This window comes from Erythrolamprus reginae, chromosome 2 (genome assembly GCF_031021105.1).
Source record: "Erythrolamprus reginae isolate rEryReg1 chromosome 2, rEryReg1.hap1, whole genome shotgun sequence".
Classification (NCBI taxonomy): Eukaryota; Metazoa; Chordata; class Lepidosauria; order Squamata; family Dipsadidae; genus Erythrolamprus; species Erythrolamprus reginae.
Window position 1 is genome coordinate 353,745,014 of NC_091951.1, and position 24,905 is coordinate 353,769,918.

The 24,905-nt window shown below is 44.8% G+C and overlaps 1 protein-coding gene across 1 annotated transcript in view; it reads left to right on the plus strand.

Moving 5' to 3' along the window:
* The first annotated feature begins 302 nt into the window (after nucleotides 1-302).
* CNTFR (ciliary neurotrophic factor receptor) overlaps nucleotides 303-24,905 on the plus strand; it is a 368,226-nt gene continuing 343,623 nt past the window's right edge. The window contains exon 1 of the mRNA XM_070743665.1: nucleotides 303-438. The gene's annotated coding sequence lies outside the window, so the exon portion shown is untranslated. The remainder of the gene's footprint in view (nucleotides 439-24,905) is intronic.

Genomic DNA, 24,905 nt, shown 5'->3' on the forward strand with positions numbered 1-24,905 from the left:
AGGCAGAAGATGCTCCGGGGGCGTTTTGGGAGGGGGGGTCTGGAGCCCTCCAGGCAAGCGGAGCCTCGCCCTTCCCAGCCGGGCGCACCTGTGCCGGCTCCCGCTCGGGCATCCCTCATGTGGTGGAGGCATCGGGGCGCTCTTCTCCCGCGGGCGCTGGGAAGCCGGGCTGCCGCCGCCGCCGCCTCCGTCGCCTCCCCCGCCCGCTGCCTCCGCCCGCCCGGCTTGGTCACATGGGGGTGGGACGGAGGGGCGGGGGGGGGGGGGCTCCGCTTAAAAGCGCCTCTGCCTCGCTCCGCCGCTCTCTTCGCAGCTGGTGCGGAAGAGGCGCCGCCGCCGCCGCCGCTGCTGCTGTTGCCACCGAAGAGAAACGGAGGCAGCCGGCGGGGCGAGGCGGGCCGGCCGGAGCGCTGGCCAGCTGGGCGCGCCGAGGAGGCGGTGAGTGTCGGGGCGAGGGGAAGGGGACGGAGGGCTCCCCCGTCCGGGTTCCAACGCCAACTTTGGCCCGGAGGTCGCAGGGGGGGCTTGGAGAGGCGTGGGGGCCAAAGAGGGGAGGGGTCCCGGCCGGGGAAGGGGCGTCTGTCCGTCCGTCCGTCCGTCCAGCTCTGCCACTTGGCTCCTTCGGAGGAGGGGAAGCCAAATAACGGGGAGGGGGTCCCCAGCAAGGGGCGTCCGCCGTCCGTCCCCGCTGCCCGGGGCTGCTTCGTTTGCTCTGCCCAGCTCTACCGAAGCCCCAAAGGCAACTTGGCTCCTTCCGAGGATTAAAGGCATGGAGGCGTGGAGGTGAAATAATGGGGAGGGGGTCCTAGGCACGGGGCGTCCGTCCATCCGTCCTGCGCGGTCCATTCCCGGGGCTGCTTCGCCCCTCTGCCGCCCAAGCCCCCAAAATCAACTTGGCTCCTTCCGAGGAGGAAAAGCGAGGCGTGGCGGTGAAATAATGGGGAGGGGGTCCCTGGCAAGGGGCGTCCGTCTTTGGGGGTCCGCCGAATCCCGAAAAAGGCAACTTTGCGCTTTGGGTTGGAGGGAGAGGCGAGGCGCGGTGGTGGCCAAATGGGGAAGGGTCCCCACTGGGCTGGGGGACCTTTTTGGGGAAGTCGTTCTTCTCTCCTCCTGCCGGCTCTGCTTGCCTGGAGGGGCGCCATGGGGAGGGGGGTGTTCAGCCTTGCAAGGGGCCCACACCGCCAAACGCAGCAGCAGCAGCAGGTTCATCCTTTTCGCCCACCCCAAAAAGCCCCTTCTTTGCCCATTGCCAGCGGCAAAGCTTTCGGCCGGCTCCGGCGCCTTTTGCGCGCGCTCTCCCCCCCCCCTCGCAGTATTGCTCCTGGGGGAAGGAGGGGGGCGAGAGAGATAGATGGGCTAATAAACCGCCCCTCCCCCAAAAAAGAAAGGCGTGGGAGGGGGGTCCCTGAGTCCTTGCGTGGCTGGCGGAGGCTTCTTGCCTGCCGGGGACCGAAGGGGAGCGCACGAGGTCGGCGGTTCCCCTCGGCGCCCCCTCCCCATCCATCACTCTCCTCCGGGGTCTCCTTCCAGCTGCCGCCGATCAGCCCGGCTGACGGTCAGGAGAGAGAGACGTGGGGGGGGGGGAGGACGGGGAAGTGGGGGGCTGGCAAGCGGTTGGCCGCCCCCCCGCGCGCGCTTTGAACCAGCCCCAGGAAAAGACCCCCGTTCCATTGCAGAAAGAAACGAGCCGCCTCTGCCCCTCCCCCTCCCAGAAAAGAGCCCCTGTTGCTTGAGGCTGATGCCTTGACTGTAATCCCCCCCCCCAAAAAAAAAGTAAAATAAAATCACGGCACGGTGGCCACTCGGCAGGAGATTCCTCACAAAAGTTGGGAGTTGGTGATGGGGGTCCTTCGCGGAGCTCTGGCTTCGGAGCTCTCTGGAGTAAGGACCACTTGGGGAAGGGAGAATCAGCCCCCTCCTCATTTGTCTCCCCTTGAATTTCCCTTCCAGACGATCCGGGTTGCGGGGAAGAAATGTTGCTGGGGGAGAATAATTGTATTTAAAGTCAAATGAAGCCCAGCTTCCGAGAAGTTTAACCTGCTTCTGTTTGGAGAAATATTGAGTGTTTTGCCTCCCTTCTCCTGTCCAGGGTTGGGGGCTGCAAAGGGGATCCTGGAATATAGGGGTTTCTCTCTCACACACACACCAACCCTCCAATTTGTCCCTCCTTTTAAGGAGCAAAAACAGACTGGGCAGCTGCATGTTTATTTATTTATTTTATTTTATGTTTGCAAGTCAAAAGCAACATTTTGTGCTTGGATTTTTTTTCTTTTAAATTCCTTTCCAAGTTGCTCCAGGGGTGTGGTGGGGGAGAGGCCCAGCCTCCCTAAAAAGGAGTATTTTATAAAACTGGTGAATTTATTATTACTTTTTCCTGGACCAAACACAAAGCAGCAGCAGCAGTTTTTTGGCATCATGCAAATTTATTTCTTTCTTTAAAAAAACATCTCTCCCTTGATGCTGGATCTGTGTGTTCCTTGACTCTCCTCCACTGCCTGTCCTTGCTTCTAGGATTGTTACTGGTTTGTCTCCCCCCCCTTTTAGTCCATTTGGTGGGAGGGGGGATTTTGAGGCTGGTGTCTGCACAGAGAAGTAGGCAAGCAGAGCAAGAGAGAGAAAGGGGAACTTGTAAGGAAAAACAAGACCTCTTTTGAAAAGCAGAATTTCAGAGGAATCTCCCCCTCTCCCTTGGTCCTTTGCAAAGGAGCGAGATATTTGTGAGAATTATGTGGGTGGGTGGGTGGAGGGGGCTCCTTCCTCCTTTGAGATCTGATCTGGATCAGATTAAGAGTTGAAACTTGCAAAGAGGGAATTTGTCTGAAAGTTTGCTGGGTTCTCAGAGGCTGGAAAGCTGCCGTAAGCCTCTCAGGTGCTGGGCAGTGCTGACCTTAGAGAGGATTTCTCTTGGCGGCCACTCCTGCTTTGATGTAATCAACTGGATCCCACCGGATCCCTTGAGGGCTGGGGGAGCGGAGAAGATCCCATTTCCTGGACTCTCCCTCCATCTTCTCCTTGCCTGCCAGTAGCAAAGCCAAGGAAGGAGGCTGCCAAGCCTGAGGTCTGACTCACACCTTTTATTCAAAGGCAGGTGCTCGCATTCTCACTCAGGTGTCAGTGGGACAGGTGCCAGCAGGCTCATCCTGAACATTGTGCAGCAGAATCCGCTGCCTTCCTTGCCAAAGAGCCGAGAGTTTTCGAAAGCCAAAGAGCCAAGGCTGCAAAAATAGCTGACAGCAGAATTGGAGGCTCTCAAACAGCCCTTGACTTTACAGCCATTTATTCAGGGACTGTTCCAAGTTGCAACAGGGCCCAGGAAAGTGACTTAACGATCATTTTTCGCACTTAATAGAATAGAGTAGAATTCTTTCTTGGCCAAGTGTGATTGGACACATGAGGAGTTTGTCTTTGGTGCAGATGCTCTCAGTGGACATGAAAGAAAAAGAGACATTTGTCAAGACTTTTGAGGTACAGCACTTAATGATTGCCATCGGGTCAAATAAGCAATGAACAAACAATACGAATAAAAATCTTAAGGATACAAGCAGCAAGTTACAGTCATACAGTCCTAAGTGGGAGGAGATGGGTGATAGGAATGATGAGAAAAAAATTATTAGTAATAGTAGTGCAGACTTAGTAAATAGTTGGACAGTGTTGAGGGAATTATTTGTTTAGCAGAGTGATGGCATTTGGGGAAAAACTGTGTCTACTTGTCTTGGTGTAGCGATGTTTTGAGGGTGGGAGTTGAAACATTTTATGTCCAGGATGCGAGGGGTCAGTAAATATTTCCACAGCCCTCTTTTGGGGCAGTCTACAGGTCCTCAATGGAAGGCAGGTTGGCAGCCATGGTTTTTTCTGCAGTTCTGATTCTCCTCTGAAGTCTGTGTTGGTCTTGTTGGGTTGCAGAACCGAACCAGACAGTGATGGAGATGCAGATGACATACTCAAGGATTCCTCTGTAGAACTGGATCAGCAGCTCCTTGGGCAGTTTGAGCTTCATGAGCTGGTGCAGAAAGAACATTCTTTGTGGTGTTTTTGTGATGATGTTTTTGATGTTAGGTGACCATTTTAGGTCTTGAGATATGATAGAACCTAGAAATCTGAAGATCTCCACTGTTGATATCGTTTTGTCTAGTATTGTGAGAGGTGGAAGGGTGGGAGGGTTTCTCCTTAAGTCTACCACTATTTCTATGGTTTTGAGTGTGTTCAAATGAATGACTGTTGTGGCATCTATTCATAGTCACGTGATCGAAATTCGGACAATGGGCAAAGGGGTTCCATTTATGACGATCGATGTGACCTTTGGCCCTGTTTTGTGACTTTCTGACAAAGAAAAGTAGGTGGGGAAGTCAGATTCACTGAACAACTGTACTCCTCACTTAGTAACTCCCTGTGATTCGTGTAGTAAGGAAGGTCATAATACGGACCAAAAGAACGGTCTTGCTTTGCAATGGAAATTTTGCTTAGGAATGCAATGGTGGTCATATGTTGAGGGCTACTTACTCTCCCGACCATTGCCTAGAGCAGTGGTTCTCAACCTGGGAATCAGGACCCCTTTGGGGGCCAAAAGGCCATTTCACAGGGGTCACCTAAGACAAAAGGGGGAAAGACAAATTTCCCCTGGGGTTAAGAAATAAAGCTTCTATTCTGAAGCTTTGAAACATATTTTTACAATCTGACCAATCAAGCGTTGACAGTGGGGACGTCCCTTTGACCTTCCTGCCAATCAGCTTCAAGCTCTGTTGGGAGAATCGGGGCTAGGCTTATGGTTGGGGGTCTCCACAACATGAGGAACTGTATTAAGGGGCCGCGGCATTACAAAAGGTTGAGAACCACTGAGTCTAGAGCCAACACTTGACTCCGCTGTGGTCCAGGACTTCTTGTATTTTGAGATTTCCAAGCGTGACTATGTTGGAAGGGGCAACCCAGATTCTTTGGCCGGCTGCATCTTTCAATTGGGGGCACAGGGGGCAATTCTTTTCTTTTCTTCCCACTTCCAGGAAGGGCCTCCCAGACCAGAGATGGTGGGGTGGGATCCCACGTGCCAAGGCTGCCTGTTGGGGGGGGGGTCTTCTCTGCAGGGCTGGTGCTCAAAGGTCTCAGCTTGTTGGCCTTTTTTCTTGTCTAAGAGAAGGACGTTTTGATTCCACTAATGGGGTTTCTAAGAAATCACAGGGATTGGTGCCGAGAAACCAAAAGGAAGAATTGGCTGAGTGGGCTATTTCTAAAATAGCAGGCATGGACGGAAGGCAGATCCTGGCATCGAAAAGGGCTCGGTGTGGCAGGTTGTCTTTCTTTCTTTCTTTCTTTCTTTCTTTCTTTCTTTCTTTCTTTCTTTCTTTCTTTCTTTCTAACTTCCCTCCCTCCTTCCTCTTTCTTCCTCTCTCTCTCTCTTCCTTCCTTCCTCTCTCTCTCTTCCTTCCTCCCTTTCTCTCTCTTCCTTCCTTCCTCTCTCTCTCCCTTCCTTCCTTCCTCTCTCTCTCTTCCTTCCTCCGTTTCTCTCTCTTCTTTCCTTGCTTCCTTCCTTCCTTCCTCTCTCTCTCTCCCCCTTCCTTCCTCTCTCTCTCTCTGTCCCCCTCCCTCTCCCTCCCTCCCTCCCTTCCTTCAAAAGGAAAAACAAGAAAGTCCCATTGCCTTTGGAGAAAGCACCTTTGGGAAAGCCAGAACGTGGATAACTGAGAATCTCTTACTTGTAAAAAAGGGGAAATGTTCTTTGCAGTTGGCATCTACTCTGTGCGTGTAGTTAAACAGCTTTAGTTCACCAGGATGGAGTATTGATGTGGGGTCTGGAGAAGGCCAAGAGGGTGGTCTTCTCACCCACCCCAAGACCTGGAAAGTGGGTCTGAATCCAGACAATTTCTACCTGGGGAACATCTCAGGTGGGCCGGGGTGGCGCAGCAGGTAGAGTGCTGTACTGCAGGCCACTGAAGCTGACTGTAGATCTGAAGGTCAGCAGTTCAAATCTCATCACAGGCTCAAGGTTGACTCAGCCTTCCATCCTTCCGAGGTGGCTCAAATGAGGACCTGGATTGTGGGGGCAATATTCTGGCTCTGTTAAAAAGTGCTATTTCTAACATGTTGTAAGCTGCCCTGGGTCTAAGGAGAAGGGCAGCATTAAAAATAAATAAATAAATGAATGAATGAATGAATGAATGAATGAATGAATGAATAAATAAATAAATCTCCTGCTTGAGTAGGGGGCTGGACTAGATGACCTACAAGGTCCCTTCCAAGGAGGCCTGCAATCTAATCACTGCATCATCAATAGTGATGGGCGAACCCAACAGTGTTCGGGTTCGGCAAGTTCGGACGAATTTTACGCAAAATTCGTCCGAATCCGAATTGGACCCAAACTTGAACCTGAACGGGGAATCCCTCCCATGAAGAGATTCCGGGGGCGGAGCTTTGACATCACCATGGAATCCAGGAAGTGATCACCTTGGCATCCTTAGCAACTTGCCAGTGGGATGTCAAAGCTCTGAACACCGAACACGACCCTGAACTTTGCCCGAACTTTGGAAAAAAATTGTGTTCGTGTTCAGCATACCGAACACCGCAAAATACAGTTCGCCCATCACTAGTCATCAAGGCTCATATCTATCTGTCTGTCTGTCTGTCTGCCTGCCTGCCTATGTATATAATCTATCCTTCTATCCATCTACTGTATCTATCTATCTATCTATCTATCTATCTATCTATCTATCTATCTATCTATCTATCTATCGCAATAGCATTTAGACTTATATAAGACTTCACAGTGCTTTTCCAGCCCTAAGCAGTTTACAGAGTCAGCCTCTTGCCCCCCACAATCTGGTCCTCCTTTGACCCACCTTGGAAGGATGGAAGGCTGAGTCAACCTTTGAGCCAGTGGTGAGATTTGAATTGCTGAACTACAGCTAGCAGTTAGCTGAAGTAGCTTGCAGTGCTGCACTCTAACCAAGGCTCATCTGCTGCTCTTTACTCCATGGAGGGGGGTGGGCAGTGCATGGGTGGGTGTTTCTGGCCATTCCCAGAGGGCTCTTTCCTCTTCAAATCCAAGGCCTGCTCTGCTCTCCTATGGGTATTATGGGATGGAGCTGCGCTAATCACTTTGCAATATTTGGAGCTGGGATTGGGGGAGGGGGAGGGGGGTCTTGGCTGTGGATCAATGCCAAGTTTGGCAGGATTCCTGGCCTTGCAGGAATAATGGACCCTGGATGTGGGCCAGTAAACCCAGACGCAATCTATAGAAGGCGAGGATGCTGCGAGTCGATAGAGTGTCTGCCTGCTTTGGGGGGGGGGGGGTTTGGTCTTTGTGGGGGGGGGGGAGAGTTGAGCTCCTCCAGGCACCAGTTTTGCAGCTGGACATCCTTTATATGCTCCAGGCTTCTCTCTTTCTCTCACTGGAGATGCGCTGCGGGTTTATATGGCGGTGCAGAAATCTTGCTTGCTTGCCAGCTCCGTCGGTCATCTTGGATTTCTGCAGGGGTCTTTGGGGTTGAGAAGGAGGGAGGGACATGGGACCAAAATCAGACAGGAGGCTATCTGGAGGGCCCTGGAGGCTATTAAAGGCCTGCAGACTTAAAACATAACAAAGAACGCTTGCAGGAACTGGGTATGTTGAGTCTAATAGCATTTAGCAATAGCATTTAGGCTTATATGCCACTTCGCAGTGCTTTTACAGCCCCCTCTAAGCGGTTTACAGACTCAGCCTCTTGCCCCCCACAATCTGGGTTCTTATTTGACCCACCTCGGAAAGATGGAAGGTTGAGGCAACCTGGAGCTGGTGGTGGGATTTGAACTGCTGAACTACAACTAGCAGTTAGCTGAAGGAGCCTACAGTGCTGCACTCTAACCACTGTGCCACCCCAGCTATTTAGATAGATAGATAGATAGATAGATAGATAGATAGATAGATAGATAGATAGATAAATATTAGATAGATAGATAGATAGATAGATAAATATTAGATAGATAGATAGATAGATAGATAGATAGATAGATAGATAGATAGAAAGATAGATAGATAGATAGATAGATAGATAGATAGATAGATAGATATTAGATAGATAAATATTAGATAGATAGGTAGATAGATAGATAGATATTAGATAGATAAATATTAGATAGATAATAGATAGATAGATAGATAGATAGATATTAGATAGATAAATATTAGATATTAGATAGATAGATAATAGATAATAGATAATAGATAATAGATAGATAGATAGATAGATAGATAGATAGATAGATAGATAGATAGATAGATAGATAGGGATGGAGGGAGGGAGGGACGAATGATGATGATGATGATGATAATAATAATAATAATAATAATAATAATAATAATAATAATAATAAAAAAAAATGTATTAGATTTGTATGCCGCCCCTTTCTGAAGACTAAGGATGGATGGATTGATGGATAGATGGATACATAGATAAATAGCAATCACAATCACAATCAATAGCATTTAGACTTACCGTATACACCACTTTTCCAGCCCTCTCTAAGCGGATTACAGAGAGTCAGTCTCTCGCCCCCAACCCTCTGGCTCCTCATTTGACCCACCTCGGAAGGATGGAAGGCTGAGTCCACCTAACTCTAACCACTGCGGAGGAAGGTAAGGAAGGAAGGAAGGAAGGAAGGAAGGAAGGAAGGAAGGAAGGAAGGAAGCATAGCAATAGCATTTAGACTTATCTACCACTTTCCTTTCTAAACGGTTTGCAGAATCAGCCTCTTGCCCCCAACAATCTGGGTCCTCATTTGACCCACCTCGGAAGGATGGAAGGCTGGTGAGATTTGAACTCCTGAACTACAGCTAGCACTTAGCTGAAGGAGCCTGCAGTCCTCAGTTGACTCACCTTGACTACACCTTTCTGTATTTTGAGTTCCCCATCTCACCCCTCCTCCAAGCCATTGATGAAGCTGTTGAAGAGTCCTGGGCCTAAAACAGAGTCTTGGGGGGCTCCACTGCACTCATCCCTCAGTGTAGATGTAGTCCCATTGACTACTACACATTGAGTGCCATTAGTTAGTCAGTTTTGAATCCATCTGGAGGTGTCGCTGTCCATCCCACATTTTTCTACTTTATTTAGTGTAGTAGGTTAGTCAAAAAGTAGTTCTTTAAGAAGATACCAACGGAAAGGGAAGTTTTGAGAAAAAATTATGGATTGTGCAGAGATGAGTAGATTGACTTTGAAACTTAAAGATAAACAAGACTCAGATTATTATAAAATTTGGGAGAAGCTTTATGATTGTTAATGTTAATATGATATATTAAAGGGTTAAATAAGGTTCAGGAGGGAAGTGTTTTTAACAGGAAAGTGAACACAAGAACAAGGGGACACAATCTGAAGTTAGTTGGGGGAAAGATCAAAGGCCACATGAGAAAATATTATTTTACTGAAAGAGTAGTAGATGCTTGGAACAAGACGTGGTAGATAAATCCACAGGAACTGAATTTAAACATGCCTGGGATAAACAGAGACCCATCCTAAGATAAAATACAGGAATTAGTATAAGGGCAGACTAGATGGACCAGGAGGTCTTTTTCTGCCGTCAGACTTCTATGTTTCTATGTTTCTATGATTGGATAGAAAATTAAGACATACATTATATATGTATTAGTAATTGGTCAATTTTGGAAAAATTGAAACAAGAGAATTTGATTTAAGCTTTGCAAGCCAGATGTTAAAGATGAGAAATGGTGGTAGCACTGTAGAATGATATAACACAAAATTTACTTATTGTTTAGACTTAAACATATAGAACTTAATTTTGCGATGTAGGTGATATATTATAAATAGTTTCTTTTATTAAAGATATAGAGAGAGATAATTTTTAATTAGCTATATGATATAAGATTAAAATTTAGATGAAAGAGATTTTATTATTCTTTACATTGTTGTAACCTTTTGTAGTAAGACGGTGAGGGAAAATTTTTAATTTAGAATTTTAAGAATTGCTAATGTATTGTATAAAATTAACAGAGATAAGAGCCTCCATTGAGGGAGTAATGAGAAAATAAAAGTTTGTATATGATTGATTTTAAGCATTGTTATTGAATTTATAACTATATATTGTTTTATTTTATGGTGGAGAAAAAATAAAAAATCTTATACCCCCCCCAAAAAAGAAGATGCCGGACAGCCGTTTACCTGGAATGGTACAGGGTCTCCTGCTTGAGAAAGGGGTTGGACTAGATGACCTCTACGAGGTCCCTTCCAGCTCTATTTTAATTGAAACATTGGGGTGGACAAAGCAGAGCTGGTTGGAGTGAGGCAGGGAGTAGCGTGTGGCCAGGCTCAGTTGAGACGGAGGGCTGGGGTCTCTCTGGCTTTGACCCGACGTCCAAATTCCTGGAATGTGGAGCCTTTCCCCACACTTCTGCCTCCTGGGGAGCGGATCGCTTAATCCTGGCAGCCGGGCATCCCCGAGGCTCACAGGAAGCCTCTTCCTCTGCTCCAGGAGATATCGATTCTCCTTTCACCTCCCTCCAGCCTGGAGAGAATTTTGCAGCCCCTGCAGCAGAGCTTTGAAAGACGCAAAAAAGCCACTTGAGGAATATTTAAATTTTAAATAATTTGCTCCGGAATTTAAAGGAAAAAAAAACCCCACTCTGGAATTGATCACCTGTGTTTTGAATGAATAAAGCCAGCCTTAATACGATGCAGAATCAGATCAGGAGAGGCGGTGATGCCAGCGGCTTCTGATGAGTCTGTGAGCTGGCCGCTGACACCATCAGAGCAGGGTGGGGGCAGAAATAAGAGGAACAACCCCCCCCCCCAAAATAAACTTCCCAGGGTTTAGCTTTGGTGTAAAGCATTCTGCTCAAAGTTACAAGATCCCCAGAAGCCAGAGAATAGCAACAGCAGTAGCATGTAGCTTGATGGTGCTTTCCAGCCCTCTTTAATTGGTTTACAGAATCAGCCTCTTGCCCCCCACAATCTTGGTCCTCATTTGACCCACCTGGGAAGGATGGAAAGCTGAGTCAACCAAGGAAGGAAGGAAGGAAGGAAGGAAGGAAGGAAGGAAGGAAGGAAGGAAGGAAGGAAGGAAGGAAAGGGAAGGAAGGAAAGAAGGAAGATAGGAAGGGATAGCAATAGCATTTAGACTTCCCAATGCTTTTCCAGCCCTCTCTAAGGGTTTGACAGAATCAGCCTCTTGCCCCCACCAATCTGGGTCCTCATTTGACCCACCTGGGAAGGATGGAAGGCTGAGTTGACCTTGAGCCTACTGAGATTCTCTTTCTCTCTCCCATTTTCTCTTCCCTCCCTCCCTTTGAAATTGTTCTCACTGTCAGGAAATTCCTCCTAAGTTCTAAGTTGCTTCTCTCCTTGTTTAGTTTCCACCCATTGCTTCTTGTCCTACCCTCAGGTGCTTTGGGGAATAGGTTGACTCCTTCTTCTTTGTGGCAAGCCCTGAGATATTGGAACATTGCTATCATGTCCCCCCTGTTCCTTCTTTTCATCAGACTAGCCATGCCCAGTTCCTGCAACTGTTCTTTGTATATTTTATCCTCCAGTCCCCTAATCCTCTTTGTTGCTCTTCTCTGCCCTTTTTCTAGAGTCTCAATATCTTTTCCCCATCATAGTGGCCAAACCTGAATGCCAGATTCCAAGTGTGGCCTTATTCCAAGGCCTTATAAAGCGTCATTAACACTTTGCGTGATCTCGATTCTCCCCCTCCGTTAAGGCTGCGTGTGCCCGCCTTGGCTTTGGTGCAGAAGGGCAGGGGCTCCCTTGCATGCCAATTGCCGGCTCTTTCCTCCAGCGTGGGACCTTCCTTCACCTTGGGCTGAGTTGGCACGCTCGGCTTGACAGCAGGACTTGTGGGCGTGTGTGGCTAACCGGACTCTTGGGAGTCAGCAAAGCGAAATTGCCCTGTGGGAAGATCCGAGAGGAAGGCCATCCGGCTATCCAGATGTTGACATGGGGGTGTTTTTGCCCTGAAGATTGGCTGCTCTTTTAACAAACATGCTCGACATTGGTTGAGGTTTTTAGGCTTAAATTTCAGCAGTTTACCATTTTTCTTTCTATATAGATTCTAAATCAGTTAAGTATATTTGTTATAATTTGTTCTTATTTAATTACACAGTTATCTTATCACATAAATCTAAATTGAGTTTGTACATGATAAAGAAAAAAGAAAGGAAAGGAAAAAAAAGGGAAAGATAAAAAAAGGAGAAAAAAGAGATATGATTGGTCAACTGTTTCCATTGACTCACGTATTTAAGCAAACTGTTTCCGAGTGGATTTATGCTATTAGTAAATTCTTAATTTGTATAAACATAAGATACAATTATTTAGAGTAATATATACATATAAATATATGCAGAGGTGATATATATTGCCGTGTGATCATCTGGTTTTTAGTATGGTATTTATTAGTTTCTGTATAAGTCGTATTTGAAATAAGGTTTATTTTTATCGGTTAGTGGCCTGGTTTATTTATTTCATACATCTTGTGCACTGAGGTGCTGTTTATTTTGTGTCTTTTATGCTTTGTAAATATTTTTTCTGATCCAACCATCATATATGTTGTATTATGACAGAAATAGAGGAAAAGAGAGAAGGAAGAAAGAGAGAAGATAGGAAAGATATAATAGAAAGAGGAGGTTAGGGGAAAGAAAAAAGAAAAGGGGGATTGAGAAAGAAGTGAGAAAAGGAGATTTGTCGGCTATTTAACCGGCACTTCCGTAATATACGACCTCTGATTTAGATAAGTAGTTGGTGTAAATTTCCCTTGATTTTTATTGGTGTTATTTATATTTTGGTAGATATTGTTGGTGTTTATCTAACAAGCAATTTCTTGTCCATGCATTCAAGATTTGGGGGGGGGGGGGGGGTGTTCGTAATATTTGTTGTATGTCTAAAGGTTGCGTCGATCAATGTCTTTTGTAAGTTATGTGAAAAGTTTGTTTTCGTTTAATGGTGTGTTGCCCGTATATGAAATCATTGTTGAATAATCTTCTTTTTTAAATAATATTGGGGGGGGGGGGGGGGGTACCATTGCTCCCAGGCCTTTCATCCCTATTTTGGGATGAAATAGGGTTTCATCCCTATTCTGCATCTCCGTTGTCAGCTTCTATTACCTGCACTAAGTATTTTTAAAGAAACTTTTTCCTCACTTCTGAAGGGTTTGGAAGGGGGCGAGGGGGGAAAAGGGATTATTTTATGGATGATGAATGTAGTCTTGACTCCTGATTTGTGAAGAGCCGCCTGGGAAAATATGATTAACAGGCTGCTCAAATATCGGGTGAGAAATTACCAAGCGAAAGCAGAAAGTCTATAAATATTGGAAAGGTTTGGGATGTGATAGACTGACTTGAAGGCTTGTTTTGACAAAAGGTGTGTCCTGTTTTACGATGGGGGTGTTGGAGAAATGGTAAGTTTAGGAAATCCACTCAAAGAATTGACACTGTGGAAGGACTGTGGGCTTTTTTTGTGGGTACGCATGGAGTACCCCAACAGGGCAAGTAGAGGTAGTCTCAACTTACGACCATTCGTTTAGTGACTATTCGAAGTTTAATGGCACTGGAAAAAGTCACTTAGGAGTGTTTTTCACGTAGCCAAAATTTGGACATTTTATTTATTTACTTACTTAATTTGTTTGTTCCTTAATTAATTATTTTGTCATGAATTTTCTCCTTAATTCTACGTTGTGTTGTGGTTGGCTCTGGCCCAGCTCCTGCCCCAAGGAGTGTGGAGGTGGAGGCAGGGGAAACATCAACATGTCATAGGCCTGTTTTATTGCCGATAGAGTCAGGGAGTGCAGTTTCCTTGGACAAAGAAGAAGGTGGGGGTGACTTGGAAGAGGGGGGCTTGGCACACAGCCCAGGAAGCCAATCTCCATTATCTTCGGTCGATTCGGATGAGGAAGTGTTAGACCCACGCAGGCGCAGAATTATGCATCGAAGAGACCAATTGAAGAAATATTACAGGAGATAAGAGAGGCCACCTGTGTTTGGGGGGGGGGCTCCAGTAATTAGAGTTGCTGCTATAAATATCAGCATGCTAGTTTGGCCCTTGTGGAAGAGTATCTGATCGTTGTTCTTCAGGACTGTGCCTTGCTGTTTCCAGAGTTTGTTGATTTTTCACAACTTTGAAACCAAAGCAGAGCAAAGTGTGTGTGTCTCACTTCGTGGAAGAAGGAGGGCTGTGGTGTTTCTTCACAGCTGCTAGCTAAGTACTTAAGGACTGATTAAGGGGATTGTACAGCCTACAAGGTTGTTTTGGAATGGGTGCTCTTTGCAATACAAAAAGGGTGCTTTGTTTCTTTTAAATTTTGTGATAAAGAACTTTGTTTTTGAACTTTCAAGTGTGTGTGTGTCTGAAATTTGTAGCCTTGAATTTTTGGGAGACTCATACCATAGAGCCTGGCAGAACAGGTTGCTAGTTAGCTTTCCATCCCCCCCTCCTTCTTTCCTTCCCTCCTTCCCTCCTTCCTTCCTTCCTTCCTTCCTTTAATTCAACGTCTATGCTGCGCAATCCCGAACGTCTCAGGGCGGCTTACAACAATATAAAATACAAGAAACAATTAAAAAGAAGTCAAACATACAATTCTAACTATAAAACCCAGATTAAAACCCATCATAAACTAAACAGTCAACATGCGTGCATAGTATTCAATACAATTTGGGCATGATGGTTGTTAATTCATGGCCCCCCAGGCCTTGGCAAAGCCAGGTCTTTGTGGCCTCATGGAAGGCCAGTAGGGTGGGAGCAGTAAGGGCATTGGGGGTGGGAGTTGGTTCCATAGAGCCGGGGCAGCCACAGAGAAGGCCCTCCCTCTGCAGCCCTGCCAACCTGCACTGCTTAGTGGACGGGACCTGGAGGAGGCCAACTGAGGACAAATCAAGGGAAATATTACTCTGTGGGATCTTCTTGGTCTCTGGGAGGTATGTGGCAAGAGACGGTCCTGTAGATAGCCTGGCCCTGAGCCCTGTAGGGCTTTATAGGTAATAACCAACACCCATAATTGTGCCCAGAGACTAATAGGAAGCCAGTGCAGCGCACGGAGCACAGGTGTTATATGGGTGTACCAATGTGCACCCCTGACAGCTCTCATGGCTGCATTCTGGACCATTTGGAGTCTCCGAACACTCTTCAAGGGTAGCCCCATGTAGAGCGCATTGCCATAATCAAGACAGGGGGTAATGAGGGCCTGAGTGACTGTGGTGCAGAGCCTCCTGGTCCAAATAGGGCCACAGCTGGTACATCAGGCGAACCTGGACAAAGGTCCCCCTGGCCACAGCCGAGAGGTGGTGATCAGGGCTCAGCTGTGGATCCAGGACGACACCCAAGTTGCGGGCCCTATCTTTATTATTATTATTATTATTATTATTATTATTATTATTATTAATAATTAGATTTGTATGCCGCCCCTCTCCGAAGACTCGGGGTAGCTCACAACTGGTTCGACTTTACTGGGCTTACGTGATTCCCTTTGATGACTTCTGAGAAGCAGTCAGTGGGGAAGGAAGAGTCACTCCACCAGTGTGGCAGCAAGGGGGGTGGTGAAAGGGGGGAAAACTCACTTAACAGCCATCCTGCTTAACAACGGAAACATAGAAACACAGAAGATGGACGGCAGAAAAAGACCTCCTGGTCCATCTCGTCTGCCCTTATACTATTTTTAGTATTTTATCTTAGGATGGATCTATGTTTATCCCAGGCAGGTTTAAATTCAGTTACTGTGGATTTACCAACCACGTCTGCTGGAAGTTTGTTCCAAGGATCTACTACTCTTTCAGTGAAATAATATTTTCTCACGTTGCCTTTGATCTTTCCCCCAACTAACTTCAGATTGTGTCCCCTTGTTCTTGTGTTCACTTTCCTGTTAAAAACACTTCCCTCCTGGACCTTATTTAACCCTTTGACATATTTAAATGTTTCGATCATGTCCCCCCTTTCCCTTCTGTCCTCCAGACTATACAGATGGAGTCCGTGAAGTCTTTCCTGATACGTTTTATGCTTAAGACCTTCCACCATTCTTGTTGGACTCAATGGTGGTAGCAGGTCAAGACTACCTGGGACATTATAGAGATTATAGAGCCATCATGACCTGACCAGGAAAGATATGAATGAGGTTTTTCAGCTATTGGTTGTTCATCTCGGGTTTTAAATAGTTTTGTACTATTTTTATATTGTATTCTATGTTCACTTGGCTGTGAGCCGTCCAGAGTCCTCTGGCAGTGGGGCAGCATATATGCATATTTGCATAACAGCCCCCGCCCCCTTTTGGCAGCCAGACCAAAAAAAGCTTCACCATCCCTGGACTGGAAGCTCTCTAAGGTTTGATGACCCCCATCCCGAGACGACCTCCGGAGATCAGCTGGGGCCTATTGAGCCTCTCCTCCTCTGGAGGCTCATCCTAAAAGCCCAGGCGAGGCTCCAGACATCCCAGCAGACCAGGGAAATCACTCGGGCCCTCTCGGCAGTTGTGTTCGGCCTCAGAGGGGGCAGAGTGAGCTGTCTTTCTTTCTTTCTTTCTTTCTTTCTTTCTTTCTTTCTCTCTCTTCCTTCCTTCTTTCCTTCCTTCCTTCCTTTCTCTTCCTTCCTTCTTTCCTTCCTTCCTTTCTCTCTCTCTTTCCTTTCTTCCTCCCTCCCTCCTTCTTTCCATCCTTCCTTCTTCTTTCCTTTCCTCCCTTTATTTTTCTTCTTTTCTCCCTTTCTGCCTGCCTGCTATCCATCTCTCTTTCTCTTTCTTTCTTTCTTTCTTTCTTTCTTTCTCTCTCTTCCTTCCTTCTTTCCTTCCTTCCTTTCTCTTCCTTCCTTCTTTCCTTCCTTCCTTTCTCTCTCTCTTTCCTTTCTTCCTCCCTCCCTCCTTCTTTCCATCCTTCCTTCTTCTTTCCTTTCCTCCCTTTATTTTTCTTCTTTTCTCCCTTTCTGCCTGCCTGCTATCCATCTCTCTTTCTCTTTCTTTCTTTCTTTCTTTCTTTCTTTCTTTCTTTCTTTCTTTCTTTCTTTCTTTCTTTCTTTCTGCCTTCCTGCTGTCCATCTCTCTCTCCCTCCCTCCCTTCCTTGTATTCTTATGATTTATATTAAGTTTCCTGATTGCTTATTTGTATCCTGTGACAATCATTAAGTGTTGTACCTCGTGATTCTTGACAAATGTATCTTGTCTTTTATGTCCACTGAGAGCATCTGCACCAAAGACAAATCCCTTGTGTGTCCAATCACACGTGGCCAATAAAGAATTCTATTTACTTTCTCTTTCTTTCTTTCTTTCTTTCTTTCTTTCTTTCTTTCTTTCTTTCTTTCTGTCTGTCTGTCTTTCTTTCTGTCTGCCTGTCTTTCTTTCTTTCTTTCTTTCTTTCTGTCTGTCTTTCTTTCTGTATGCCTGTCTTTCTTTCTTTCTTTCTTTCTTTTCCTTCCTTTCTTTTTCTTTCTCTCTCCTTCCCTTCTTTCCTTGCTTTTTTCTTTCTTCCTCCCTCTCTCTCTCAGATCTCTTTCCCCCCCCTCTCTCTCGTATATCTATCATCTATCTGTCTGTCTCTTTAGCATTTTCAGCTGCCTAGAGTAGTCCCATGGCAAAATAGGTGGAAAATAAATGCCACAAATATTTTAAATAAAAATCTCCACCTCTCTCTCATCTCTCTCTCACTTTCATCTACAGCGTCTGTCTGTCAGTATACCTATGCTTAAAGCCTTTGGCAAACAGCAAGTTGGGTAGCGTATACAGGCAGATAGATGCAAACAAATAGACAGACAGACAGACAGTGAGTTCTAATCCTGCCTTAGTCACGAAAGGTATCTGTGTGACTTTGGGCCAGTCTGTTCTGTCAGTCCAGCTCCCCTCATGGTGAGAAAAAGGAGAATGTTCTTTTTAAAAAAATAAATAAATTGGTATATAAACTTTAAAAGCAAAGTACAAAATAAGAGAGACAAAACACCACAAAAAAGAGGGGGGGGAAACAAAAGACATAAAAAATGAAAAAATAACATTATGAAAACATTACAAAACCATCTACACAACAAATATAGATAAATATCTATTAATCCTATTACATCAAACATATTGACACCTATTTTATGCTCTAAGATTTCCTTTTTTAAATTCATTATTCATTTTACATCAATTAGTAGAAAGAATAGTAGATACTTGGAACAAACCTCCAGCAGACGTGGTTGGTAAATCCACAGTAACTGAATTTAAACATACCTGGGATAAACATAGATCCGTCCTAAGATAAAATACAGGAAATAGTAGAAGGGCAGACTAGATGGACCATGAGGTCTTTTTCTGCTGTCAGTCTTCTATGTTTCTATGTTTCTAATTAGAGATTTAATTAGAACACCTATTATTCATACACACATTTCTCAATTTTGATATTAATAATGTACATTATCTTATTCTTTGTTATTTTTATTTATAAATAGTCCTTCAGTTTTCATGCATCCTTTTGTTTCCTTTGGCCAAGCCACTCGTAGAATAGATTCCAAGTTTTATAGTGTTCTCCGAATCTTCTTTTTCCATTTAATTCAAGGGTCATTTTGTCCATTTCAACACATTCCAGGATCTTTTTAATTATTATGTTTTGGTTGGTACCCCTCCTTGTTTCCAGTAAAAAGAAGAATGTTCATTATCTAAAAAAAGGAGGCAGGATAAAAAAAAAATCATTTTGGAAACACACTGCCCAAATGGCTCAAAAATTGAGGCTGGTCCCCCGGACCCCCACTTTTGTCCCACCCCTGGGGGTGCCCAAGAATCCTGCCCCTTCTCCTTTATCCTCTAAAATGCTATTGCATTTTTCCACCCAAAAACCCCCTAGACATTTTTAGAAACGCATAACTGGGTAAGGTTTATTAATAGCCTAACATAATTCAGTCAAACTGGATGCCTGGATCCTGCCCAAGAACAATCTCCTATAAGTTGTCGTTTCCTCTTTGTGTGTGTGTGTCTGTGCGCCTCTCTCTCTCTCTCTGTGTTTGTGTGTCAAGTTATCCGCTCAGATCCTGATCTGACAATTCCTGTGTTTAACACTTGGGTGTTTTCATTTCATTCCTTTTTTCTTTTTCCCTCTCCCAAACTAAACAACCACAAGGAAAGCCTACACCACTCCATCCAGTTAGGAAGAGTAAATATTTACAAGCAGTCCAATAAAAAACGAATTTCCAGTAAAAAGCTCGGAGCAGGTCTCGATTAGAGCATCTAAGCAGCATTTAGGAGCGTGTGGCCTTCCGTTTCTTCCCAGGCTGCTGGTGTGTGTTTGTATGTGTGTGTGTGTGTGTGTGTGTGTGTGTGTGTGTGTAAAAAATGAAGAGCCAGATTGTTGGGGGCAAAACGCCGGCATTGCAAACCACTTTAGAGAGGGCTGTAAAGCAGTACAGAGAGATATAGAGAGTCTCTGACTTACAACCGTTTGTTTAGTGACTGTTCAAAGTTACAACGGCACTGAAAAACAGCCTGAAAATGGGCATTTTTCACAGTTACGACTTTTGTAGCATGGTCACATGATCCAATTCTGATGCTTGGTGACCGGCTCATATCTATCTATCTATCTATCTATCTATCTATCTATCTATCTATCTATCTATCTATCTATCTATCTATCTATCTATCTATCTATCTGCTGTATCTTTCTATCTATCTATCTATCTATCTATCTATCTATCTATCTATCTATCTATCTATCTATCTGCCATGTATTGTTCGTCTGTAGTTTAAATGGGCATGATTGACTTTTAATATTACTGGGATTTTTAGATTTAGTTTCGTCTAAGTTAATTGGATTTAGGATATTTGTATTGTTTTCTTTTATATGTTGTAAGCGGTCCTGAGTCCTCAGAGAGGAGGCGGCATATAAATCCAATAAACAAACAAATAAAGAAAGAAAAAAATAATAAAGAAATAAAAACAATATTTAAAAGAACAATTTAAAAAATAATTACAAAAGCCTAGTAAAAGCCATCCCTATCTCTCCATATTTCATATAGAAACATAGAAACATAGAAGACTGTCGGCAGAAAAAGACCTCTTGGTCCATCTAGTCTGCCCTTTTACTATTTCCTGTATTTTATCTTAGGATGGATATATGTTTATCCCAGGCATGTTTAAATTCAGTTACTGTGGATTTCCCAACCACGTCTGCTGGAAGTTTGTTCCAAGGATCTACTACTCTTTCAGTAAAATAATATTTTCTCATGTTGCCTTTGATCTTTCCCCCAACTAACTTCAGATTGTGTCCCCTTGTTCTTGTGTTCACTTTCCTGTTATGGCCGGATCTAGATGGTATCAGGCCTCTCGGAAAAGCCAGGAGTTTACAGCTTTGCAGAATGCCAGTAGGGTGGGGAGGGGTGGGACTTCCATGGGCAACTTGTTTCCAGAGAGCTGGAGCCACCACAGAAAAGGCCCTTCCCCACAGCTCCGCCACTTGGCCTTGACGGGACGCAGAGAAGGCCTTGTTGATTGCTGGGAGGTATACGGCAGGGAGGCAGTCCTGAAGATAGTCTGGCCCTAAGCCATGTAGGGCTTTATAGGTGATGACCAACACCTTGAATTGCATCATTTTATGTTCAATAAGGCTCCAAGATCCCTGTCAGAGCAATTGCTAGTAAGCCTGGTTTCACCCAGTTTATATGCATATTTTTGGGTTGTTTATTTTTTCACCTAAGTGTAGGACTTTACTTTTCACGTGTGCCCAGATCCGTCTGGATCTTGAGCCTATCTTGGTATAGAAACATAGAAACATAGAAGGCTGACGGCAGAAAAAGACCTCATGATCCATCTAGTCTGCCCTTATATTATTTTCTGTATTTTATCTTAGGATGAATCTATGTTTATCCCAGGCATGTTTAAATTCAGTTACTGTGGATTTACCTACCACGTCTGCTGGAAGTTTGTTCCAAGGATCTACTACTCTTTCAGTAAAATAATATTTTCTCACGTTGCTTTTGATCTTTCCCCCAACTAACTTCAGATTGTGTCCCCTTGTTCCTGTGTTCACTTTCCTATTAAAAACACTTCCCTCCTGGACCTTATTTAACCCTTTAACATATTTAAATGTTTCGATCATGTCCCCCCTTTTCCTTCTGTCCTCCAGACTCTACAGATTGAGTTCATTAAGTCTTTCCTGATACGTTTTATGCTTAAGACCTTCCACCATTTTTGTAGCCCGTCTTTGGACCCGTTCAATTTTGTCAATATCTTTTTGTAGGTGAGGTCTCCAGAACTGAACACAGTATTATTCCAAATGTGGTCTCACCAGCGCTCTATATAAGGGGATCACAATCTCCCTCTTCCTGCTTGTTATACCTCTAGCTATGCAGCCAAGCATCCTACTTGCTGCATTAACTATTCCAGCCAGATTAGTGTCATCTACAAATTTGCTAAGTTCCACTTCTGTTCCCTCATCAGTCGTTTATGAAGATAATTGATCGTATCCCTCTTAATGCAATTTAAGATTCTAATAGCTTTTTTGGCAGCTGCTGCATACGGCTATCTCATGTCGAAGTGATTGTCCACTAGGATTCCAGAGTCCATTTCTTCTTGCCCTGCCTTCGGGTGCTTTGGAGAATAGGTTGACCCTCATTTCTTTATGGCAGCCCCTCAAATATTGGAAGACCACCATCATATCACCCTCAGTCCTTCTTTTCACTAGAATGGCCAAACCCAAATCCAGCAACCATGCCTCATATATGAGGGTCGCCCAGAAAGTAATGCACTATATCTTTTCCCTCAGCCTACAGTAATGGTACGAAAGCAAAACTTTAGATATACAGCGGTCCCTCGTTTTTTGTGGGGGATGCGTTCCAAGACCACCCGTGAAAAATGAATTTCCATGAAGTAGAGGAAAGATATTTTTTAAATGTATTTAATGAGTATTTGGACTTTTAAAACCCACCATTTGCATTAAACAGTCATTCTATAATGTTTGTCAGCTAGAACTACATGTGATGTCCTACCAGTTCCTTTAATAGAGGCACAGTAGGACTGTAGAAGAATTTTATGGATTTTCAATGGATTTAAAACTTTCAATGGATTTAATGGATTTAAGCCCCCTTTGAAAACCCGTGAAATAGCGAATCCGCAAAAGATGAACTGCGAAGTAGCCAGGGATTACTATACATTATTTGAATTGTCAGGCATGTGGGTGTAAATTTTGCTTTTCTTCAGACAGATAGTGTAGCTCCAGCCGTGTGTTGAAACGGCGTCTGTAAGGGATGTACGTTACAAGCAGCGTGTCATCATTGGATTTCTCACTGCAGAGAAAGAAACAGTTGGGAACATTCACAAATGTTTGTGTAGAGTTTAAGGAGAATCTGCAGTCGACAGAAGGAGGGTTAGTCGCTGGGCACAGAGGTGGGGGCATTAGAGTGCAGAAGTGGCTTTGAAACTAGCTGCTCTGAGTCCTCGGAGAGGGGCGGCATACAAATCTAATTAATAATAATAATAATATTATTATTATTATTATTATTATTATTATTATTATTATTATTATTATGTCAGTACAACACAGCAAACGAGATCACTCTGCTGGATTTCGTATTTCATCCCCAGTCGGGCGCTTCCCAAGCACCTAGGACTGCGTGATGTAGCGGCGAATTATGTTTGCCGATCCCAGTCAAGCGGCCTTTTGCAATTGACAGGTGGAGATTTTGTCAATTCCGATGGTTTTCAAAGGTCCGCTGAGATCATTTGGAACTGCGCCCAGCGTGCCAAGTACCACTGGGACCACTTTCACGGGCTTATGCCAGAGTCAATGCAGCTCGATTTTTAGATCTTCGTATTTCACTAATTTCTCTAGCTGCTTCTCCTCAATTCTGCTGTCTCCTGGGATTGTGATGTTGATGATCCATACTTTCTTTTTCTCCACAATCAGGATGTCTGGTGTGTTATGCTTCAGAATTCGGTCAGTCTGAAGTTGGAAGACCCACAGTAGTTTTGCTTGCTTATTTTCGACCACTTTTTCGGGCTTATGATCCCACCAGTTCTTTGCCACTGGTAAATGGTAGTTCTGGCACAAGTTCCAGTGGATCATCTGTGCCACAGCATCATGTCTATGCTTGTAGTCAGTCTGTGCGATCTTTTTGCAGCAGCTGAGTATGTGATCGATTGTTGTTGCTGTTGTTATTCATTATCATTATCATTATCATTATCATTATCATTATCATTATCATTATCATTATCATTATCATTATCAGTGACCCGAACAAGCCGTGGTACCGACAGGGCATCCACGCCCTTGTGTCTCGCTGGAGGAAGGCCACAGAACAGGATGGAAAAACAGGGAGTGTAGAAGAAACTTCCTTCTTTCTTGTGCCTAAGTTTCATTGTGTTCAATAAATAATTGTTGAAGAAAAAAAATGTTGTGCATTACTTTCTGGGCGACCCTCATATTTTACTCCCCAGGCCTTTAATCGTCTTAGTGGCTCTTCTTTGCTCTTTTCCCAAAGTCTCAACCTCTTTTATTTTGGGAATGTGGGCACCAGAACTGGATGCAGCCGCTCTGTGAAGAGGCAACAGAGTCTCCCACTGGCCTCGGTAGGGATGCCCTTCATTGGGGCAGGTGGGGACACATCATCCCTTGCTCTGCTGTGGAGGGGCTTAAACCCCCCCCCCCCAGAGAAGTGGTTTGCCAGGGCTGAAAAAATCTGCAAAGTGCATTTCTTTCGCCAGGATATAATCATTCATCCATTTCCTTTTATGCTTTTAACTGTTTCTTCTCTGTTTTCTACATTTCATTAAGTGCCTGGCGTATTCACCAGGGTTGTGGGGGGGTGGGGGGTGGGAGGGAAGGAAGGCAAAGCAGTCATAAATAAGAGCAACCTTGATGTCGGGGCAGGCTGCCTTTGAGGATGACGGGCGCCTCCTCGCACTCACCACAGGAATGTTCCTTAACTCCCCGGAGCCCCTGTGCCTGGATGCCCCCCCCCCCGCCCCCCAAGAAAGCTGCCTGCTGTTTTCCTTCCCCTTGGAAGGCTAACCTCCACTGTGGAAGGAAAAATAAACAGGCCTGCGAGAGGTGTTGACAGCTTCCCAACCTGTCCAGGGGAACCTGACCCGAACGGTGAGATTTCTAGGACTTTCCTTCTCAAGTAGGAAGAACAACAACAACAACTAGGGCAGGGAGAGGAGAGGAGAGGAGAAGAAAGGAGAGGAGAGGAGAAGAGAAGAGAAGAGGGTAGAACAGAAGAGAATAGAATAGAATAGAATAGAATTCTTTCTTGGCCAAGTGTGACTGGACACACAAGGGATTTGTCTTTGGTGCAGATGCTCTCAGTGGACATAAAAGAAAAGAGACATTTGTCAAGAATCAGGATGGAAAACACTTAAGGATTGTCACAGGGGTCAAATAAGCAATGAAGAAACAATACTAATAAAAATCTCAAGGATACAAGCAACAAGTTACAGTCATACTGTCCTAGGGGGGAGGAAATGGGTGATAGGAATGATGAGAAAAAAACGACTAGTAATAGTAGTGCAGACTTAGTAAATACTCTGACAGTGTTGAGGGGATTATTTGTTTAGCAGAGTGATGGCATTCGGGAAAAAAACTGTCCTTGTGTCTTGTTGTCTTGGTGTGCGGTGCTCTGTAGCAATGTTTTGAGGGTGGAAGTTGAAACAGTTTATGTCCAGGATGCGAGGGGTTAGTCAATATTTTCCCCACCCTCTTTTTGACTCGTGCAGTATCCAGGTCCTCAATGGAAGACAGATTGGCAGAAATTGTTATTTTCTGCAGTTCTGATTCTTCTCTGAAGTCTGTGTTGGTCTTGTTGGGTTGCAGAACTGAACCAGACAGTGATGGAGGTGCAGATGACAGACTCAATGATTCCTCTGTAGAACTGGATCAGCCGCTCCTTCGGCAGTTTGCGCTTCCTGAGCTGGCGCAGAAAGAACATTCTTTGTGGTGCTTTTTTGATGACGTTTTTGGATGTTAGGTGACCATCTTAGGTCTTGAGATACAATAGAACCTAGAA